This window comes from Callorhinus ursinus, unplaced genomic scaffold (assembly GCF_003265705.2).
Source record: "Callorhinus ursinus isolate GAN/ISIS: 27379988/994484 unplaced genomic scaffold, GSC_fseal_2.0 scaffold8, whole genome shotgun sequence".
In the NCBI taxonomy this organism is placed as follows: Eukaryota; Metazoa; Chordata; class Mammalia; order Carnivora; family Otariidae; genus Callorhinus; species Callorhinus ursinus.
This window is the reverse complement of record NW_027397070.1, coordinates 4,638,250-4,656,865: the sequence shown is the minus strand read 5'-3', so window position 1 is coordinate 4,656,865 and position 18,616 is coordinate 4,638,250. Positions and strand designations below refer to the sequence as shown.

At 34.0% G+C, this 18,616-nt stretch overlaps 1 long non-coding RNA gene across 4 annotated transcripts in view; it reads right to left on the bottom strand.

Annotated features, from left to right (window-relative positions):
• Positions 1-18,616, bottom strand: part of LOC112821801 (uncharacterized) — a 353,780-nt gene that overhangs the window by 333,216 nt on the left and 1,948 nt on the right. For all 4 annotated transcript variants that reach the window (XR_012378853.1, XR_012378854.1, XR_003207553.2 and 1 more), the window contains exon 2: positions 18,349-18,398. This is a non-coding gene — a long non-coding RNA (uncharacterized lncRNA). The remainder of the gene's footprint in view (positions 1-18,348; positions 18,399-18,616) is intronic.

The following is an 18,616-nucleotide window of genomic DNA, read 5'->3' as shown; positions in this document are numbered from 1 at the left end:
TTAGGTTTCTTATATATCTTGGCTATTGTAAATAATTCTGCAATAAACATAGGGGTGCATAAATCTTTTCAAATTAATGTTTTCATATTCTTTGGGTAAATACCCAGTGTGGAATTGGTGAGTCATATGGTAATTATATTTTTAATTTTTTGAGGAATCTTCATACTGTTTTCCACAATGGCTGCACCAGTTTGCACTTCCATCAATAATGCATGACGGTTCCTTTTTCTCTACATCCTCGCCAACACTTGTTATATCTTGTGTTTTTTATTTTAGCTATTCTGACAGGTGTAATACCTCATTGTTTTAATTGGCATTTCTTTGATGATTAGTGATGTTGAGCATCTTTTCATTTGTTTGTTGGCCATCTGTATGTCTTCTTTGGGAAATGTCTATTCATGTCCTCTGCTCATTTTTTAATTTGGTTATTTGGGGTTTTTTGGTTTTGAGTTGTGTAAATTCTTTATATATTTTGGATACTAACCCTTTATTGGATATGTTATTTGCAAATATCTATTCCCATTCAGTTAGTTTTCTTTTTGTTTTATTGATGGTTTCCTTCATTGTGCAAAATCTTTTTTTTTTGAGGTAGTCCCAATAGCTTAATTTTGCTTTAGTTTCCATTGCCTCAGGAGACATATCTAGAGATATTAACATACAGAAATATGTTGCATTTCTATACACTAATAATGAAGTAGTGGAAAGAGAAATTAACAATCCCATTTACAATTTCAGCAAGAAGAATAAAATACCTAGGAATAAATTTAATCAAGGAGGTGAAAACCTGTACTCTAAAAACCATAAAACACTGATGAAAGAAATTGAAGATGACACAAAATAAATGGAAAGACATTCCATGCTCATGGATTGGGAGAAGAAATATTGCTAAAATGTCCATACTACCCAAAGCAATCTACAGATTTAGTGCAATCCCTATCAAAAACCAACAGTATTTTTCACAGACCTATAACAAATAATTGTAAAATTTGCATAGAGCCACAGCAGACTCTAAATCGCCAAAGCAATCTTGAAAAAGGACAAACTTGGAGGTATCACAATCCCAGATTTCAAGGTATACTGCAAAGCTGTAGTAATTAAAACCGTATGGCACTGGCAGAAAATAGACCCATAGATCAATGGAACAGAGTGGAGAGTCCAGAAATAAACCCATGCATGTATGATTAACAATCTATGACAAAGAATATACAATGAGAAAAAGATAGGCTCTTTTATTTTTTTAAGATTTTATTTATTTATTTGACACAGAGAGAGAGAGAGCACAAGCAGGGGGAGCAGTAGAGGGAGAGGGAGAAGCAGGCTCCCAGCTGAGCGAGGAGCCCGATGCAGGACTCAATCCCAGGACCCTGGGATCATGACCTGAGCCAAAGGCAGATGCTTAACCATCTGAGCCACCCAGGCACCCCAAGAAGACAGTCTTAAACAAGTGGGGTTGGGGAAACTGGATCGCTACGTGGAAAAGAATGAAATCAGACCACTTTCTTATACCATATACAACAATAAACTCAAAATGGATTGAAGACATAAATATGAAACCTGAAACGATAAAATTCCTAAAAGAAAACATAGGCCATAATCTCTTTGACATCAACCATAGAAACATTTTTCCAAAAATTTTTAAATAGTGGTTTGGAGGAATATTTACATGTTCTGGATATTAATTATTTATTGGTTTTATATGTTGCAAACATTTCTTAAAACTCTGTGGCTTATGTTTTCCATCTCTTTAAGGTGTGTTTTCATGAGCAGATATTTTTAAAAATTAGGCAAATTTATTAATCCTTTATTCTATTATGTTTTTCATGTCTTATTTAGGAAATCTTCTCCTATCTGAAAAAATAAAGATATTCTACTGTATTATCTCCTAAATGTTTCATAGCTTTGTCTCTCATATATGTCTTTAATCCACCTAGAATTGATTTTAGTGTATAGCTCCATTTTTACTTTGTTACTTCCATATGTGTATGTATATGAGTCAGCCAGGTGGCTTTTAGCCAGCGGAGTGAGGGGCAGGGAGGGGAGTAGATTTTGCCACCTAGAAGACATCTGACAATGTCTGGAGACAATTATGTTTATCACAATAGGAAAGAGGGTGCTTCCGGCATCAAGTGGGTAGAGACCAAGCTTGCTGATAAAAAAAGTCCTGCAATTCACTGGAGAGCCCTCTCCCAACATCAAAGAATTATCCTATCCCATTGGTAACAGTGTTGATATTGAGAAACTCTGGATTAGGTTATGCCGGGGTGGGGGGCGGTTACAAACAACTCCAAATCTTTTGACAATAAAGGTTATTTTCCCCTCACATTCATGTCATTTGAGGATTGGCTAATGCTCTATTCCCCAGCATGGATTATTTCCAATCTCATAGCAGAGGGGAAAAGGGAATGCACTCATAGCATATATGCAGTGGTTCTACCAGAGGTGTCACACACCTCTTCCTCTCAAACTTTTTTGGGCAGAATCAGTGGCCTAAGTTTCACTGTAAGGAGCTAGGAAATAGGGCCAATTAGATCCAAACTAAATATAAAAAATGGAGACAATAAAAATAAGAATGAAACTCAGTGAAACAGAAAATAGTCAAACAATATAAAAAGTAAGTGAAAATCTATATTTTGGAAAGATCAATAAAATTGATAAATCTATAGACACAAAAGAAAAAATAAAGAAGACACAAGTTATTAATATCAACAATGAAAGAGGGAACACCACCATAGATCCTAAAGATATTAACAGGACAGTAAACAGGGGTGCCTGGGGGACTCAGTCAGTTAAGCATCTGCCTTCAGCTCAGGTCATGACCCTAGGGTTCTGAAATCTAGCCCAGTGTTGGGCTCTCTGCTCAGTGGGGAATCTGCTTCTCCCTCTGCACCCCCCGACTCGTGCTTGCTCTCTCTCTCTCAAATAAGTAAATAAAAATCATTAATAAAAAAAAACAGGACAGTAAGCAAATATTATGACAATTTCATGTCAATAAATTCAGCAACATAAACAAAATGGGCAAACTCCTTGAAATTCTAAATGTAATATAACAGTAAATTTCAAAAGTCTGAACAGCTCTAGATCTCCCAAAGAAGTTAATTAACAATCTTTTACAAAGAAACCTCCAGTCTTAGACAGCTTTAGAGATGAATTCTATCAAACATTTAAGGATGAAAGTATGCCAACCATATTCAAACTCTTTCAGAACACAGAAAAAGTAGGTATACTTCCAACATATTTTATGAGGCTGGTATTACCCTGATACTAAAACTAAAGATATTATAGGCATCTATTATAGATATAACTGAAAATTACAGGCCAATATAGTTTATGAATATAAACACAAATATTCTTAATATTAGCAAATAATACCCACATACATTATATATGTACATATATATACATATGCATTAACATTTATTTATATTCAATCTAGTAATAATTACCTTCCTTTCTGGTTAATACTTAGTTCAACTATAGTTGTAACTAAGATAAAGGTAGTAGAGGAGGATTTGAGGCACTCAGTTCTTATTTGTGCCTCTGTGGATGTCTGGAGAAAAAATGGAGTCAAAAAGGGAGGAGGTCAGGCTAGAGAATATAGAGGAAACAAGTAAAATGGGACAATGAGGGGAGTATAATAAATAGGGTCAAAAATGGCCCAAACAGCACAAAGAAGGTGGCAATGGACATTTTGTTGACTCCTTTCATATCCCAAAAAAAGAAATCAATTCACCTTTTCCTCACAGATGAAGTGTTAGCTCTGGGGATGTTATTGAGGACAAGGCAGGACTCTAAAGTCCTGGGAGTTGTGTACTTGTGTTTAGGCAATTTATTGTTTTGGGAGTACCGGTGGGTAGAGCCTTGCAGTGGTTTTATTGTCTTCTTTTTAAGGACCATACTGTGATACACTTAAGTAATAGTGGTATTTAAATGCTAATACAGGGTTACTGATTAGAAAATTCATAAGGTATATTAACAATTCGTTTATATGATAATCTCTTGAGTTTGAAATCTCACATACATATGATAATTTAGTGCTTCTCACTATTTTGACAGTGTTAAAACTGATTAAAGACAATTTAGGTAATACAAACAATCGAATACTTGGTGCATTTCAGAGAACTGCAAAAGGGGTGAAAGGCGGGAAGCTTTTATTGGTTAAAGAATGAAAAATGAGAGAAAAATGGAAAATATCTGATTGGCTGGGGCCACATACTCAACCTTGTTTAGCGGAAGAAGATTCAGAGTTGGCTTGGCATTTGGGGACTGACTGACTGGATATTCTGGTCAAGCAGAGCATTTATAGGGACACAGAAGTTACTTCAGTTTCAGTTTGCTCACATAGCACTCCAGAGAGAAGCAGAAGAGGGATTATCTTGGGCCTGGAAATTTGTTTCAACAACAATAACTGCTATTTTTAAAATTTAAATTGTGTACTAAGTATACTACCTAAAAAAAAATTTAACTTCATCTTTCATCCTTTTTAATTACAAAAGTAGTAGCATCTGTGTGAATATAGTTTCTCATACAATATGGACTATGGAACAAAATAGTAAATAGTACTAAATCTATCCACTTAGCAAATGTGGAGGCTTGTGTAGATTTAGCTTTAAGATAATGACAAGCACTGATCTTAAAATAGTAATATAACGGCTACCCATCATAACGTGGCTGGCTTAAATGTAGCATAAACCTTACAAATTTGACTCCCCCTGAGTACTTTGCTTCTGTCTTTACTATAGTGAATGTATACCCCAAACCTTTTGAGTTCTCACATACTATAATGAAATCGATAGGTAATTAAATAGTAGCAGTGACTCATTTAAAACATATTTCTCACACACATATTTTGGCCATGTATTTTGCTAAGAAATGAAAATGCAATCATGACCTAGCTTGACATAAGCCTTGGATTTCATAACCTCATAGTACAAATGAATTTAAATATCTAACATATATTCTGTGAAGCACACTAAAACAACCTGTACTGCATCTACTGGCCAGGTCAATGTTACTTTTTGATGGTATTTTAATCAGAACTACAAAAAGGAAACAGCCTTATAAGATACCACAGTGAAGTGATTTTCATATTTGCACATCTGTTTAGGAACATTACAAGATTTCTCGTTATCTCCAGCGTCACCACCAAATTCTTAAGACAAAATAAAACAGAACAAACAAACAAGCAATGAAGCCCAGAAAAACGAATTATCTATGCCAAGTGGACTATTCTAGAGGCTGGAAGGTATGTGAGATAATATCAAAACAAAGATACTTTTGCAATTTTTGAACAATGCTATTCTAAAAAGCTTGGAATATCTACCTTGAAGTCTCTATCTTTATTTCCTTCTACATAAACTTCTATAGACACAACACATTATTTCCTATTCTACCATTCATTTGAAATTTCCTAGTGGAAACAATACAAATATGGCTGAGGCATCAAGATAATTTCCTACTTCAACGGGTTCCAGATTTCTCTTTCAGAATTAAATATATTTTAGGAAAGGAGGAAAAGGAAAAGAAAAATGACCCCAGTTTTAAGTAAAATGTTTACTAATCCTCTAAGTATTTTTAACTTGTGCCAATTGGTTATTGAACAATATTTTGAAAACTGTGTGCCTCCTATTATTTTCCATAAAAGCTGAAATTCCGAATATACTTGATTTGAACTTTTGAGCTTTTAAATATTTTTATCATTTCAAAATCATGTTAATAAAATGTGTCATTCACTAAATTTTAATACATTGGTGACCAGCAATACTTGCATTTGTGTTGTCATATTAACATTTTTTGGCATTTGCTTTAGTAAAAAACTTTTTCTGGGATTTCTGAGTTATAAATTTATAAAGCTGTAAATTCATAAAATTATGTGTAAAGCTATAAATTTATAAAATAAATTTCATATTACAAAAAGAATATAATATTGGCAGGAAAGATGTATTTTTTTTAAAAAATCTATTAATACCAGTTGCAACTTGTCTGTGTAAATCATGATTTTCTTGCTATTCTGCCACCAAATAAAGAAATAAATCAGATGCTAAGCCTGTTATTTACAACCTCTAATTTCAAATCTTTACATCACCAAATGGCTTAATTTTTCTCCATAATTAATTTTAAAATAAATGTTATAAATTTAATTATATAGTAAATTTATGTTAATAAAAGGCTCTTTCCTTCCATTTTATAAAAGGATTTTCTATTTATTGGAAAAAGGAATCTACTTAAAACCACAACCTATATTATATATGTGTGTATATATATATATATGTGTGTATATATTTTCAGTGTTTGGATATCTGAACAGGTTTCTGGGTGTCAGGGTGGGATATCTGAAGAAATGTAATTATGATTTAATGTTGCTTACAAGGTTATAATGAAGATATTATGTCATTTAATTGGCATTCAAATTCAAATCAAAAAATTATAATGCTAATAATTTTCTGTATTATATCTGTGAAGAATATATAACTCAGTGCCTGTCTATTTGGACATTATGCCAATCACAGGTTGACATTCATTCACTTCAGAAGAAATCATACTAAATTTGGGTGACAAGAAATCCAAATTCTTGGTTATAAATTCAGAGGAAAAGTTTATTTGAATTCAATATTATGAGTCCTAACAAATGGGAGTAAACATATTAGATGAAATCCCAGGCAAGTAACATAATGAGTGAAGTGATCCAGTAGGAATGATGGGAACTAGGGCAAAGCCCCAAGCCCATGTCCTGCCTAAAGGGAAAATTGCTATTGAGCATTGGCCAATCATTGCTACGTGGAAATGTGGGACCAGAGTTACCAGAATATGTGATTTTTCAAAATGACATTGCAAAGCATATATTTTTTACAACATGAAATCTGTTTATTTTTTTATTTAAATTCAATTAGCCAACATATAGTACATAATTAGTTTCAGATGTAGTGTTCAATGGTTTAGAAGTCTATTTACTTTAAATGTTGGCTCCCCAATGGAAATATAGTGCTGGCAAAATAAAACAAGGCAGTCAGCCTGTAACCTCTCAACTATATAAATCAAGCTCAATTATTTCAAATTTCAAAATTCATTTTGTATGAATTACAGGAACACATATAAGTCTGTATGACCAAAGAATACATTCACTATTTAAAACCATGTAAAGAATTCAGGCTCACACATAATATGTAAAGCCACTTAAACATTTATACATTTTTTGAAAATATCTATTTCTGAAGATTTTATTCTTCTACTTTTGGCTACCAGTAATATATTACAAATCTATAAGTGAATATTTTCCCAAAAAGTAATAGATTTAAACTTAACTATTTAACTCTTTAGAAAATAAAGATGCTTTTCCTTGACTTCTTAATCATATTTCATAGTGTTTTCCAATTTACCCTTACAGAAAGTCAGAACTATAAGGATTCTTAAAAATAATTTAATAAAATCCTTTATGTTATGGATGAATAAGATCCAGAAAGGGGAAGTGCTTGTTCAATATTACTGATCATTAACAGCAGAACTGAAAATCCTTTCAAATAGCATAGTTAAGAAGTAACATTTAATATTCCAAACTGAGATTGTGAAAAGACTGAAGCACAAAGAGAGCATGTGAGGAAACGTAGCATATGCAGTTAAGTTAAAATATACAGGGGCACCTGGGTGGCTTAGTCGTTAAGTGTCTGCCTTCAGCTCAGGTCATGATCCCAGGGTCCTGGGATCGAGCCCCGCATTGGGCTCCCTAGCCCCGTGGGAAGCCTGCTTCTCCCTCTCCCACCGCCCCCGCCCCCACTTGTTCCCTCTCTCGCTGTATCTCTCTCTGTCAAATAAAAACCTGGGTAAATTTTACTAGGAGGTCTAACTAAATAAGCTTAGTCTTATTTTTAGTGGACATTCACTAATATCTTTATGGTTGGCAAAAAAAACAGTTTCCCAGTTTTAACTTGGAAAAGAATTCTGGATGGGTGCCATTTGTGAGCATCTGGGGGAATTTCAAAAAGACTTGCGGCAGTGGACAGAGCTGGTGTCCTGACCCTCAGTAGTAATTAAACTTAGTATCTGTCATTTATCTCTGTTTTGCAAATAAGCTGGGAACTCAGAGATTTCTCATTGACAGAAAAATAGGAATTTAGTGGGCAGTTCAATATATAAGGGGTTTTAGAAACTGTAAAAGATGAGAACTCTGCTTCTAACTGTCAGAAGAGCTGACAGGACTCAGACAGATTCCAGCAGGGAATGATGGCATTTTCTATCAGAACCACAGAGCCGCTTGAGAGACCAGGACTGGATATTAATGTAGCCAGTATGAATTTGCTCCATATACTAAGTAGCATGGTTTATTTGTTCTAAAACAAACCAAATTATATTCCAAATCTCCACCATCTAGAGTTGTACAAGATTATATTTGTTGTATTTAATGGAAGGAGCTATTTTCTTTCCCAGGAATATCCAAGGATCTGGAGGATGTATAGCTGGTACCGGTCCAGAAATTGGGGATATGGGGATGTAAGCTGGTCTTTAGGTTATGGCAGTTATTATCTCTGTATGCTTCATGATGCTGTTACTGCAGTTCATCTTCTGCTGTATGCTGGACACCGATCTACCATCAGGCTCAATAAGCTTGCCATGTTGACACCACTCATTGAGTGTAGGCTCGGCTGCAAAGACCTATAGCACTGCCCTGTAGGCTGCAATGCTAAGTGGTCAGTCTTTCGCAGCATCACTTAATCATTCTCCATTAAGAGAGCTGCATGCAAGAGGACTCTGACATTTTATAACTCTCCCTGTCTTTCAGATAGTCACTTTCTCCTTCTCAACTCAGTACTAACATCTTTCTCCTTCTTTTGAAAAAGCTCTCTTGCCAGTGATCCAAGTGTTGTATTAGGGACCTGAAACACAGAAACCTTTATGTCCCCCCACTTAAGGCAGAAATTTCAGATTCAGAATACTAAGCCCTGGCTATCTTCTGATAGGAAAAATCTCTCTTGTCTGTAGAGTATCCTAGAGTATCCAAGGTGATACAAAGCAGATAATAGCACAATAGATTCCTAACGCACCAATTCAGGTAAAGGAACACAATTTCATTTAAGATAGGACTAGCTTTACAGCCAGTCAGTAAAAATAATTCAGACAAAGACATATGATGATTGGGCCAGGGGTGGGGTGGAAGGTTGTGTTAATAAAATAAGCAATTGCAATCTTTGAAATTGGGGAAATATGGGACCACGTCTTGGCTCAAAGGGTTGGTTGAAGCATAAAAATTATAGCTTGGGACTGTAGGGTGCAGGTTGGGGGACAGAGAGCTGGAAATAAACCTGAATATTAAATTGAGAAATTTATTACCTAGCTGTGAGGATATTTAAAATCTATCTCCAGCTAACAACACCTGGATAAACATGCCACCATGACATATTTGAAGTAAGAAAAAGGGGAGCAAGCCCTGGTGTTCCATAAACATATACCAACTAAGCCAATTTACAGATAAAATTCAGTTGTCAGTATACAGGAAACACATTAAACTTTTGCTTTTCTACACTTTCTGATTCTTTTCTTAGTTTCCAAAAAGTTCTATTAGAAAAAGTCCAGTTTTCCTCAGTTTAAGGGGCAAAATGTTTTGTGAGACCAAAGCCTAAGTTTAAAGGAAATCTGAGTGTTCATGAAGTTTAGCATGATGGTAGTACAATTCATTTTGGCCTAGCACTGTAAGAAGAGCTACTGGAACAGAGATGAAAATGTAGAATGGGAAAGATTAGAACACTTGAAATATTTATCCCTCAGTACCACAGACTTTTCCCTCATGTGGGATAACAGGGCTTCTGGCAAATAGAGGGTACAGAGAGTCATTTTGGAGGCTCTGAAATATACCACTGTTATGGATACTGATAATTCTGTTCAATCTAAAAGAGAATCTTATCATCTACTTCCTTGTCTTTATCCTCCTACTCTATCTTCCTCCACAGCTACCAATAAATAAACTTTCCTAAATTTTAGTTAAGAAAGAAAGTATTGCTAATAGGTAGGTAATTAGGAAGTTATAACTGTGACCCTCTGGCTTCTCATGCTTTCCATGATACATGACGAGAATAGTTAACACTGTGCTGGAACAACTGGATTTCCACATGTAAAAGAATGAAGTTGGAACCCTACCTGACACCACATACAAAATTAACTCAAAATGAATTAATGGCCTAAATATAAGACATAAAATGATAAAACTCTCAGAAGAAAACATAGGAGTAAATCTTCATGACTTCAAATTTTGCAACTGAATCTTAGATATGACACCAATAAGCAGAAGCAAGAAAAGAAAAAAATAGGTAAGTTGGATTTCATCAAAATTGAAAACTTTTGCAAATCGAAGGACAGTATCAATAAACTGAAAAGACAACTTACAAAATGAGAGAAAATATTTGTAAATCATATATATGGTAAGGGACTAGTATCCAGAATATATGAAGAACTCCTACAACTCAACAAAAATTTAAAATGGGCAAAAGACTTGAATAGACATTTTTTCAAATTAGATTATAAAGGCTATACCCACTGTGAAGTGCATAGTTTCTGAAAGGAAATGTAATATACTTTTCCTTAAATAATATTTTTGACAGGAATTAAAAGCTAAACAGGAGCATATTGTGTGTGGGCCGGTGTATGTGTGTGTATAATATTCTTTGTTCTATCATTGTAGAATATCCACATAAATATGATAAATACATTCTCATTTAGCATGTAGGCTATATACTTTATGTTCAATAAGCATACACTTTATGTTCAATAAACAACATGCGTATTATATTTTTAGTATAATGTGTTTGGGGTTCATCCATATTGTGCTTAAATAATATTCCATTGTGGAATGGTATACAGTATATGTTACATGACTATACACATTTTTTTATCCCTTCATTTGTTAGAGATTTGGGTTGCTTCTACTTCCTAGTTTTTTATTAGAACTCATGTAAAAGTATTTGTTTGAACCCTGTTTTCTTTTGGATAACTACATATCTAGGAGTGGAATATCTGAATCATATGAGATTTGTTTAGCTTTTTGAGGAACAACCCAACAGGGTGGCTAAAATTCATAGAGTAGCAGAGTACTGAGAGAAAAGAACTCCACAGAAATAGACCTTTGGAAATAAATAGAAAAGGGTTTCCTTGGGTCTTCAGCTGAGTACCAATCAGCAGATGCACTGGAGGGAACAACCTAAGGAAATGAGGTAACATTGCCTGGTGCTCACACAGAGCTGGGAATAGTTCCTACTCCCTCTACCTAGAATGGAAAACCTCATAATTCACTGTGCTTCAGCTAGAGTATTAAAAATGTTTTGCCTCAGTTGTGGGGCAAGATTAGCACTAGATTAGATGATCTGATTCCACCTCATAAAGCAAGACCACAAAATACCGGACTGTTTCCAATAACCACATTCAAGGACAAAGCTCAAGAATATTTGTAGTAACACAAAAATACCCAGCATACAAGGCAAAATTAATAATGCCTGACATGCCATAAAAATTACCAGACATGTAGAAAAGCAGGACAATATATTCATATCGAAGAGAAAAAAACAATCAAAACCATATTAGAAATGACACATAATATATTAAATAAACAAAGATATTAAAATAATTGTAACTGTCTCCCATATGTTCAAGAATCTATAGATTTATTCAACATATTAAGTGGATAATTGCTAGAGATGAAAACTATAGTATCTGAGATGGGAAGCCTACTGAATTCTCACTTGATCCATATAGGTGGAAATTCTAAGTCTAGCGACCAGGAGTCTGACTTGAACCACCAAAATAGAGAGTCATGGCACCTCAATCAAATTCTGGACCTGAGGCAATCAATTTACAAATCCAAAAAGGAGACCTTGAGAAAGTCTACTTCTATATTATAAAATGTGATAGACATTGGGGAGGGTATGTGCTACGGTGAGCGCTGTGAATTGTGCAAGACTGTTGAATCACAGATCTGTACTTCTGAAACAAATAACGCAACATATTTTAAGAAAAAAGAAAAAGAAGAAGATAGCAGGAGAGGAAGAATGAAGGGGAGTAAGTCAGAGGGGGAGACGAACCAGGAGAGATGATGGACTCTGAAAAACAAACTGAGGGTTCTAGAGGGGAGGAGGGTAGGGGGATGGGTTAGCCTGGTGATGGGTATTAAAGAGGGCACATTCTGCATGGCGCACTGGGTGTTATGAACAAACAATGAATCATGGAACACTACACCAAAACAAATGATGTAATATATGGTGATTAACATAACAATAAAAAATTTTAAAAAATTTTATATCATGTGACAATGAACTCATACTCATGGAATTCACTGGTCTTATGTCCTCCATCACTCTGAAGCAGCTGGCTTGATAGGACTGTGGATTGCCCTTTCGAAAACTCAGTCATGGTATCAGAGAGTTGGCAATACCTTGTGAGACTGGGGCAATGTCCCCCAGGTTGCGGTCCAAGCTTTAAATCAGACTTAGCATCTAGTGCTATTTCTTCCATAACCAGGATTTATAGATCCTTAAATTATAAATCCAAGGCCTGGAAATGGGAGTGGCTCCTCTCACTATTGCCCTTGGTCTAGAGGTCTTAAATTTCAAAGCAAGGAATGCATCCACCAGATGACACAATAAAGATTCCATTGAACTAGAAGTTGAGACTGCCATCTGGCCACTTTGGGCAGCTCAAGCCTGTGAATCAACAGGATGAGAAAGGAGTTACTGAGCTGGCTGCAGTGACTGATCCTGGCTATCAAGGAAAATTGGGTGCTATTATACAATGAAGTTAAAGATTTTATTTGAAATACAGATCCCCTAGGGCATCTCTTTCATTCTCATATCCTTTGGTTAAAGTCAATGGAAAACTACAACTGAATTCAGGTAGGATTTCTAATAGCCCAGATCCTTTGGAAGTTAAGATTTGGGTCATCCCACTTGGCAAAGACCCACAACCAGGTGAGGTGCTTGCTGAGGGCAAAGGGAATACTGAAAAGGTAGGGGGGAAAGGAAATGAAAGTTGTGGAAGAGTAGAAATACCAACCGTGATGATGTGACCATATGAGGAAGTAAAGACTATAATCGTTATGAATATTTATTTTCACCTGAATGTTTATATTATATATATGTATTAATTAAATCCTCTCATATCTCTCTTTTATCATGTAACATAAGATGTGTTAATAACAGTTACTATTATATTTCCATATTTTGCTTGTATTTCCTTGGTGATTGAAAATGCTTTAAGAAGCTGTGTATGGGTGCCAAGGAGAAAAGGGGTGGGCTGTGATGGCTTTGTGATGTGTTGACTTAGTTAGGTTGAACTACATTTCTCAGAATTCCTTGCTAGTAAGTTCCTAGTTAGGGTAGTCTACAAGGGATATTCTTTTGTGTGAGTTGGAGGACAGAGAGGAAGCAGCAGCCACTTTGCAGCATATATACAACTTCTCAGAGTTATTCAATCAAGCGATAGTCTAGGGACTGATGTGAAGGGATTCTGGAGATATATTTAAGGTTTCAATTTTCAGTTAACCAAAAGGGAGCTTACCATAGGTGGGCCTGGCTTACTAATCAGGTGGTAGCCATCAAAGCAACTAGGTCTCTGAAAATCAGAGACTTACAGGGCCTGCAATTGCTCTCCCATCCCCCTGTATCTTTCTTTCCCAAGCGTCCATCTGTGGACTTTAGACTTGCTTGCCAGAGGCCACAATTGTGTGAGCCAATTCACTATCACTATCATTATATATTTGTGTGTCTGTGTGTAAAATATAAATTATAAAAATATATATCCTACTGGTCTACTTCTTGGGTTGAAGCTTGACTGACATAGATTAAAAGCGATTTAAGTAACATACAAACCCATTGTAATGTATTTATTTGGGTAGAGGTTCAACAAAATGTACAAAATGTTATAAGACCATTGAGAAAATTTAAAGACCATTGAGAAAATGTAAACACAGACCAGATATTTGATAATATTAAGGAGTTTTTGTCAATTATTTTCAATATAATAATGGTATTTTGAATTTTTTAAGGCCATAATGTTTTCAGAACAAAAATGTATTGATAGTTAGAATTTTCTTCAAAATTAGTCTGAGAAAGAGGTTAAATTGAAACAAGACTGATCAGGAGTTTATAATATTGAAGGTGGGTATACAGTACCTGGGATCCATTATACTGTATTATCTTCTTTTGAATAAGAATTTTCCATTATAAGAATGGAAATTTAAGAAAAAAATAATTTTTCTTAAAGCCTACAAATATTTGACCCTGAGAAGAAAAGGTTAAATAAAGCACATTATGCATTTACTAAAGTTTCTACCCCCATTACAGATATTAGGTAGACCTGCTATACCCAGTCTCTTCTTATCTCCTTTTATCACACACATGCATACACACACACATCCCTCTTCTTTCTACACCATATGCATAAAAACATCCATATGTAAAATGTAGGTTTTAATAAGTAAGCCCTATACATTCTCAGTTATATGAAATGAAACATGGATAAAATAATTTAGAATTACATGAAGTCAATTAGACACTCCTGATCTACCATAGAAATGGTTACCTAGTGAAACCAAAAGATTAAATAGCAGGGCAGAATCTAGCAAGGTAGAGTATGGTAATGTATATTTTTTAATATACAAGGATACCAATTTCTTCTTGTACTTGTAAATACATGTAACATTATTATAAGACAAATGGAACTTTTTATTATTTGACAGTGGAAATAGCAGACTACATTAGAAAGAAGCCTTGACTAGAGCCGTTAAAACCTTGTCTGGAATTCAAGAAGGACTAAGGCTTATTTGAACAGCAGGAAGTAAACACAAAGGAATCTGAATAATCCATAAAGTAAGCAATTCTCTGATGCTGTTTGTGGGTCTGATGGTTTACCATTTGAAGATCTATTTCATTATATTTATAATGTCTCATTTATCATTTCTTCAGTTCACTTCACCTTGGCACAGTAATGAAGAATCATCTGATCAAAATGATTGTTTCCACAGTAAAATGTGAAAAAATAAATTTTTAAATTCTATCCTACTACGTTCTACCTCTGTTCTTGAGCTTTGGCTTAGCTCTAGCTAAGAAAAGTATAGGTAGGGAATAAAACATCATGAAGAGTAGAGGATGTGGGGACATTCTAATTTATTACACCACAATGTAATACAAGAGTGAACAATAATAAACATTTCTACTATTACACATGGGGAAATTGCCATATAAAAGAATCTGATGAACAAAAAATATTTTATGGTTTATAATTGGCAGGCTAAAACAAAAGTCAAGACTCTTGAGTAATATTAGGGTGACCATATAACTTACTGTTCATATTGGGACAATTTTGAAGGTATTGATAATTGCTCTGGGCATATGGCCTAAGCCAGGACCAGACCAAATGGAGACTCAGGATTACTTTAGGCATTATCAGAATAAAGTATGTGTAGATGAAGATATTTTATGGATGCAAGAGATAAATGATTTCAACTTAGTTGAGATAATATATGAATACTAGTTAATTATAGCTTCTTTAATCTACTTTTGAAGTTTTTTTCTTAATTTTTTTCTCTCTTTATCATTTTATCATCTTTATCATTCACTGTTTTTACCCCAGCAATTTTTCATATCCAAATGGTTTAAAAGCTGAAACTGTCACATTTAGAATCATCACCACAACAAAATATTTTTAACTATAGATTTCAAAGAATGATTGCTTTCAAAATATAAAAACAGAGAATAAATATATCAAATATATTCTTTACAGTATCAAGACTGTTTTCCTTGGTATATCATCTTCCATTGTGCCTATAGCGTATAATGTGTATCATTAACAGATTTAAAAATACATGTTAATGCATACAGTATTTACTTTGATATTAACAATTTTCTTTTGTGAGATTCTATGGTCATAAGCATACTGAGATAGAAATTTCTTTTTAGATATGTAAAGAACATCTACCAACTCTCCCATTTTATAGATTAAGAAAATGAAATTCAGAGCAGGTAAATGAGTTATTCTAGGCCACAAAGTTAGTAGGTAGAAGAGTCACAACCAGATTATCAATTCAAGGTACTTTTTATTTTCAACTTTTTATTTTGAAATAAGTTAGACTTAAAGAAGAGTTCCAAAGATAAAAATTCCCCTATACCCCTCAGGCAGCTTCTAATGTTTACCTTTTACATAACCATGTACCAATTATCACAAGTTTCTTCTCATTGCACTGTGTAAAATGTTAGTTTAGATTTATTGTCCTTAAGGTAAGTGCCAAAAGATGTATTTCATAATATTTAGAAAAATGCTAGAAAAATTATTGATCTATTACAAACTAAGGAAATATACTCAGTGCCAAAGAATTTAGGATTCTTTCTAATATTAACGTATCTCTTTATCTATTGGGATATTAAAGCTTGGGAACTTTTTGGAATAATGCTAAAAACACATTTATGTTCCCATATAAATTAGGGTGAGCTTTCATAGACTGTTTCATAAACATATTCACCAACAATGAATTTATGTGATTAAATATATAAACATAAAAACTGTTTGAATTTTTGAGAAATTTAATAAATAATTTTTCTAAGAAGTGCAATCTTGGAAAAGCATTTATCAATATGTCTATTTATAGAACTTGTCATACAAACCCGGTATGTGAGATTAGGTGATAAACTCTTCTGGTATATATTTGCTCCTATTTTCTTTGTGCCACATAGGATGAAAAAATAATCAGAATATGTACATTGATTCTTCATGTCTATATCTTAAAAAATTAGAAATGTGTTTTTTAAAAAACAGAAAAAAATTATTCTTACAATCAATGGTTACAATATTTGGATTGTGAAAGTTATAAAATCTTAATATTTTTAGTACTTCAGGTTTTCCAAATTCTTTCATATTTACTTGATCTTTCCAACAATAGCTTACAGTAACAGATTATTATTATTATAATTCTCATTTTCCTTTTTCATACACCTACATTGATATTTGTAACAAACTGTTAATGCCCCACCCTTTTCTCCCTACCCTACCATTTTAGAGCAGACTAGCTTGATATTTCACAATGGTGGGGGATGTGTCCATAGCAGAGTGTTAATTCCCTAGCATTTCCAGCCTGTGTAGGGGCAGAATAGACCAGCTGTCAGAGAAAGTTGTCAGAAAAAGATGCAGCTCTGGCAATTGGAAGACTAGCCAGCATGCATGCATTGAATTAATGCACCCTAGGAAAAGAAGGCCATCCATGACTGAAGGGAGTTGGTGCATATATACCTGAGTCTTCCTACACTTTGAGTCGGCTAATTCTGAAGTTACTGTTTTAAATGGTTTCTCAGGAATCCCAGTAAGATTAAGCTCTGTTTGCTCACAATGAAACTTGCTTGGTAATTCACCCTTCATTGCCTTCCTTCCATTCCCTGTCTCACTTCCCCAAATCCCTACTGTTTCCTGAAATCACTTTCTAAAATACACTATTTGCACTTGAATACTTAAGTCAGGATCTGATTTTGGTAGAACACAAACTCAAAAAAGTTTCCTAAAACATAGGCTGAAGAGACACTCAAGTAGAGGGAGTATTATGTTCTATAGTTAATAGGACTCATTGTAGGAAAGGCAGGAGGAAGGAGACAAATGGGTTTAGGAATATTTGTGGACATCGACTATCTGTGTTTTCTCTAGAAAGCCAATCATTACTACTGAAAATAGATTACCTTATGTCCATGTTACTCTGACTAAAACTTAGGAAAGAAAAGAAGCTCTACTGAAAGCCAACAAAGACCTGGGGTTTTGTTCTTCAGATTAATATCATTTTCTATCAGAGTTGCTTATGTTCATAACTCATCAACTAATTAAGTAAGGAAAAGCACACACATTCTCTTGTATCTTATGGTGTTAGAAAATATTATTAAATTTGTGCTGCCAATTGCTTGGTTAATTAAAAAATAAAATATTTCTTTTCAGAGAATTAAAAGGTTAAATATTTCTATTATATTTTTCAAAAAGTTCATTCAAATGTTTATTTGTATCATAAGAGGTATAGCATACTATAAACTGGGAGTTGCTTTTTTAAAAAAATTTTGTTTTATTAGCTGGTAAAAATGCAGAATAAGACTTAAAATGTTTATGTCTATTTAATCAGAATGATAGAGGTACACACCATGTGAAATGGAGTATGCTTTAAAAAAAAAACAATAAAACATAATAGGGAATGAGAATAAAATGTACTCTCTGATAACCTTCATTGACCAAATCAGATCATAGCTAACTGACCCTTTGATGTCTGACCAGGTCTTAGGATAGTCTCTGAAATTCCTGGCATATCAGAGTTAAATAAATTATTGGTAAGCATGCTCTCCACATTTAAAATCATACCTTCTACTCCTAGGTCCCATGGAGTGGTAGGTAGTATTTAAATATTAAGTCTGAAGAAGGAAATAAGAGAAGGGTCAAATAAATAAGAATACAGTGACATGACTCTCAGGAAGCTTATGTCTCAGTAAGGCAATTTAACAGAAAGCTCATTTTCAATTTAACATACATGGCAATGACATATTTTCTAAAATATTTTAGAAATATTTTATTTATTTTTAGAAATTTGTTAACATCAGTTTCCATTTCTCAGGCTTTCCCTAATTCAAAA